Genomic DNA, 5799 nt, shown 5'->3' on the forward strand with positions numbered 1-5799 from the left:
CTTTTGCTGTGGATATGTTTCTATGTTTCCTGAAGTCATTATGTCCAGCATTAGTATCCGTGTGTTGGGTGCTGAGTCTGCAGTTGCATGGATGTGTGGCCCTGCTTTGACCCTGTAGGAGGCAGAGAAGGATGAATCTGCTCTCAGAGTTTATGTCTTCCTGCGAGGAGCTGAAACTGCACATGGCAAAGGGTAGGCTCTATGTTAAGAGGATTACTAACATGAAAAAGGTAGCCGTCATTTAATTGAAGGCTTACCAGTAGCTGAAAAAAGAAAACAGTCAAACCGAAGGTATATCCCTGCCCAGAACATCCTGAAGGGACCAAATTTGACAAAGTCTGTGTGTGTGTTTTCCCCTCTGTGTCTCCTCCAGAAGCACACATCACGCTTTATCATGGACTCTCAGCCTCTTAAAAACGTTTACACATTTGGGAATTTTAATCACTCCTTCAGCTCGTATTTTTCAAATGCTGTGATCTGGCTGCCTTGGCCGAATCTTCATGTCAGGGTTTGCTGCACACAAGTTTGAACATGATAATAGCCTTTTTTTGTATACACTACCATTCAAAAGTTTGGGTTTAGTAAGGTTTCAAAAAAAAAAAAGAAAGGAAAAAGAAATTAATATTCTTATTCAGCATAGACACATTAAATTGATAAAAAGTGACAGTACAGACAGTATAAATGCATGATAGTTTCCACAAAAATATTAATCAATACTGTTTTCAACATGAGTAGTAATAAATAATGTTCCTTGAGCACCAAATCAGCATATTAGACTGATTTCTGAAGGATCATGTGACACTGAAGACTGGACTAATGGCTGCTGAAAATTCAACTTTACTATCACAGGAATAAATGACATTTTAAAATATGTTAAAATAGAAAAGGTAATCATATTTTACAATATTACTGTGTTTTACTGTATTTTTTGATCAAATAAATGCAGCCTTGGTGAGCATGAGAGACTTTAAAAAAATCTTACCGACCCCAAACTTTTGAAAAGTAGTGTAGCACTATTCACAAAAGGGTTAAATGAATGTGATGTAGCCTGCGGAGTAGAGGTTGCACAGACTAACCTACTTTAATGCTCTACTATGATGCTTCAAGCTTGATGTCGACTAGTCGATCTAGTGATCAAGGCCTATAGAGTGGCCTTTACAGGATAAGAAATCTTTGATGTCCACTTAAATAGTTAAAATGACAAATAAATGCATACTCCAACAGCGCTCCACAAGATATGTTTGATTATACCATCTGGATGCTCAATATTGATTGGGTGAATGCACGTTTTAAACAGCTTATTGTACTGGTAAGTTAATCGCCGTTTTAAACTAATGCGTTGCTGCATTGTAACACGCACACACATACAGTATAGCTCGCACATCACATGCAGATCGTGTACACAGAAACATTAAGTAGTGCAGAAATGTGCAGAACACTGTTCTGTGATTTATCAATAAAATACCTTAGAAACTGAAAAGTTCTAGCATATATTTCTCATAGTGAAGCTGTGGGTTTTAGTTAATAAGTAGAGAGAGGCTGCTAGGTAGAATTAATTCACACACGCTCTCTCACTAATGCATTCAAATACAGGTAATCTTACTGTGCTACTTAATCTGTACCTGATTTAGAACGAGCAGAAACCTGTGAGAAATATAACAACCCAAAGACAAAAGAACAGATAAAAATAAGCTGTTATGTAGGAGCAATAGCCTTGTGGGCAGCGCATTGTCATATGCCATAGCTGTGCACAAGGCAACCCGCATTCGAGTTTCAGCTCGAGGTTCAGGCTTATTTGTTCATTAATGACGTCATCAGTGACTAGTCGACGTCGACTTGACTTTAATCACATAAATGTCAACTTTAAAAAGTCGTTCAACCCCTACTGCGGAGTAGCCATTGTAGCCTTGCCATTGATTTGTGATGATCTTTTGAGTGGTATTGCTTTTCAACGGAAACTAAAATGGAAAAAAATTTATGTTTTTTTTTTTTTTTATATACAATGAATGGGAACTATATGGAATGCCCAAATTAAACATCAATTTTCCTCCTTTTGAGTTATGTCCTTACACTTTGACTTTAAAGACTTCTGAGTTTTTTAAAAAAAAATCAAGCGTAGCGTCAGTTCTGGCAGGTCATGTCAGTCAAGCTTGCATCAGCTGATTCCCAGGTGACTCACGTCTACCTACAGGAATACGACGCCTATCACAGCATCCATATTTAAGCTCTTCAGTATTATCAGCAGCTATCGCATTTCTCAGGAGCTAATTACCCTCCTCCATCCCCAGCTCCTCCTCTCTTCAGTCAGGATTGGCCTTATGATTCCCCTGAATCAGACTAATTCTTGAAATATGTGTACATGTTAAATTATTGACATTAATGATATTTGCATATGTTGGTTCTGTTCTGTTTACCCTAAGGGGGGTTATTGCTGCTGTCTCTGCTCTTATCCATGCTAGGCTGCATGGATGCGCAGGAAGTTCTTGCCCAGAACAGAACCATACCGCCAATACAAACTCTATGCAATTATCAATCATATTTGACGATAGTGCTCCTGACAGAATGCAAAAACTGATTAATTGAAATAGTTTACACATGCAGCTGTAGTTGCCATATAGACGAGACACAAAATAATAGGCTGATTATGTAGCTATTATTTTAATAATTGATTGTGTTTAAATATGTATTCATATGTTTCTATGCATTCATCAGAAACATTTGCACAAATGCTTCAAAAAGGCTTTTTTGTAAACGGCTCATGGAGGCCCAATCAGGGCATGAGTGTCAGAAAATAAAGGGTGTGTGGTTGCTGTTGTTATCATCTGTCTGATTCAGAAAGCAGAGGACGGGTTCTGAGGGCCAGATTAGGTCATCAGCTACCTACAGTGTCGCCATCCCATCCTACTGCTGTTACGACACTAAAGGAGTCACTCACAGTTATATGAACCATATTATCTCTAGAAGAACACAGCAGGCCCCGTCACTGCTCACAGTGCATTTGTCTTCGTATGTGGTCCGCTTTGCAACACTCCTCTACACAGTGTTGAAGTACTTTAGAGCAAATTCATTTTACCTTTATTATGTTTCTCTTACACATCCACTTTTCATGGTGACACCTCTCATGGTAAAATATGTTTTCTGGAGGCTGGGTGCTTTCCTGCCACAGTGCACAACATGGATATATAAAAAAAGCCAATGTTTAAAGCAGTAGTTACTCAAAAATGAAAATCCTGCCATCATTTACTCACCCTTTTGTAATTAAAATTTCAACCCATTTAACTCCAGGTGTTCCATACACCAGAATAAAAAGAGTTTCTCCTCCAGAAACACCAGCATCAGCCACTTTTAGAAAGGCTTATTGACCGGGACGTGGAGGCTGAAAGTCAAGTTCACCCTTGAGAGCATTTCGAATTATTCCAATTTTTTTTTTTTCAAACCTGTTGTTGATATTTTTGCTGTGAACTTTAATTTGTTTTTAACATTAACTGGCTTTGAATAAATTAATTGCCTTTTTTTATTTTAAAAAGACTGCAGTATTTTCATCTGTAGCCTAAATCAAAACCCAACAACTTTCCCCTATTGTTTAGCCACTATGGCCTAGGTGACATCACACCAAAAGGAAAGTTGTTTCAAATATTTTATATATATATATATATATATATATATATAATATATATGTGCAATATCATACGAGTAGCCGTGCAATATGGCTGTATATCAGCACGGCTTCGTAGGTAATCACAGCATGCTGATATACAACCATATCGCAAGGCTACAAGTGTGATGTTGCGTTTATACAACAATTCGACGGCACTAGTGTATAAATAAATAAGAAATAACAGCGGACAGTCTTTAAAACCCTCTTTTGTGCAGAACTACTTCCTTCTGCCACGGATTCCTTCCTTCCGTCACTTTAGAACTAGTAACGAAGGAATGTTGAGTCGCTTCATTTAAACTCATTGTATTTTGTACAGTATTATTGAGAGAGAGAGAGAGAGAGAGAGATCACCTGAGCGAGCATTACCTATGTCTGATATAACATTCATTCTTCAGGTCGATGTCCATAATATTACATCCATTATAAAAATCCGTTCGAATGTCCTGTCCAGTATTTGTCCATTTTACAGTTAAGGGAATTTTCCATAACAGTGCTAAAGCAGCGTCCTTTGTTTACAAAAGTTCCTTTCAATTTAAAAGTCTCTTGCGACTGATTCATTCACTCGTAAAGTTTGCCTGGCGTATTAATGTAACTTTACAACATATTATTTATATAAAATAATATTTATTGAACAACGTTTAAATTAACAACAATAGCCATTATAAATAGGAAATAAACGCAATTGTACAATTCAGTCAAACGTACAAAAGCAGTGCTCTACAGGATGTAAGTTAAATATTAAATTATTAATTTTAACATAGCCCAATTTTGCTCAGGAACAAGTAATAGATTAGTATGACCAAAGATTGCCTGTTTTATGTACCCAAAATGAATTATATCTCATGTTTAACCACTTTAAGAGACAGCAGCAAATCCCTGAAGCACTGGCCGAGATGAAGCTGTTTTTGGCGGGTACACGAGCACTAAATGGCGTTGACGGCCTGGAGCTTGCATCTCTGAAAACGTCTAAACAAATTGTAAAATAGGCGCTGATTAAATATGAGTCACATATTTCAGGTCTAAACAACTACACTCTCGCCTAAAAAAAACAAACAAACAAAAAAAAAAAACACAGTTCGTGGTATAACAAGTGTAGTATTTGTAAAAAATACGGTGGATTTGCTTGGCCGCCATGAGTGATACAAACGGTGAAAAGGTAGTGTTATCACCAGAATATTGCACGGCTCACAGCCAATCAGATTCGAGAACCAGAAAGAACTGTTTATATATATATATATATATATATATATATATATGTTTGTTGGAGGGCTGTTGAGTTCAGCCTGCATCACTGCTCTGCGTTACATGTGCTACTCATGCTCTCCGGTATGGATCTGGATGAACGACAACACTGGCTCATTTTCCCTCTTTAATGCTAGGATTACTTCCTTTCACCTTCATTTGATTAGACAACCCAGGGCCTTGATTGCGAAAAGGCAGATTTGTTTTGTGGCTCTCAAAGGTAATCACCAGCATCATTGTGTCCCTCCTTCTGCAATTGTAAGGTCTTCCTGCCGCACACAGAAAAGGTGCAGTCTTCAATTGCCCCTCGTCTCCCTCCCCTCGCCACCTCTCTCTCTGAATTAAATCCTATTAAATTAGCCTTCACTCTCCCATGCAGTTGTTTTTGTTTGGCTTGTGTAAAGATTCTAGCTGTATGTGCCTCCTCCATGAGTGAAAAGTGGATTATGTTTTCCTTCCCTCCTCCACATTTTGTTGCCAGTCAGAAATAAAAGGGTTCGTACACCTCGCACATTGGCAGGATTTTAAGTGTTGATTGGCTGGCGTCCACGCACAGGGTTTGTTACAGAGAATTTGTCATGCTAATGAAAATTGCAGTGTGTTATTGCTGTAGTGCTGTCAAATCAAGACCCTAAAGCCACAGACCCTAAAGTGCCAGGGATACCCCACATATTTAAGCTCAATTGCTGCCGTTCAACAAGACACATGAAGCTCACCCGTTAGTCGGCACAGTTGATCTGGTATCACTACAGAAATAGGAGGATTTGTGCTTCTAGTTACTGAGAAATGTTCCCCATCATTTATAATCATGCATCACCAGCTGCTTTTCTCTCTGCCATCATTTAAGAGTAAATGATATGATATGAAAAAAAAAAAAAAAAAAAAAGCTAAAGTTATTA

Source organism: Ctenopharyngodon idella, chromosome 15 (genome assembly GCF_019924925.1).
Source record: "Ctenopharyngodon idella isolate HZGC_01 chromosome 15, HZGC01, whole genome shotgun sequence".
Lineage (NCBI taxonomy): Eukaryota > Metazoa > Chordata > Actinopteri > Cypriniformes > Xenocyprididae > Ctenopharyngodon > Ctenopharyngodon idella.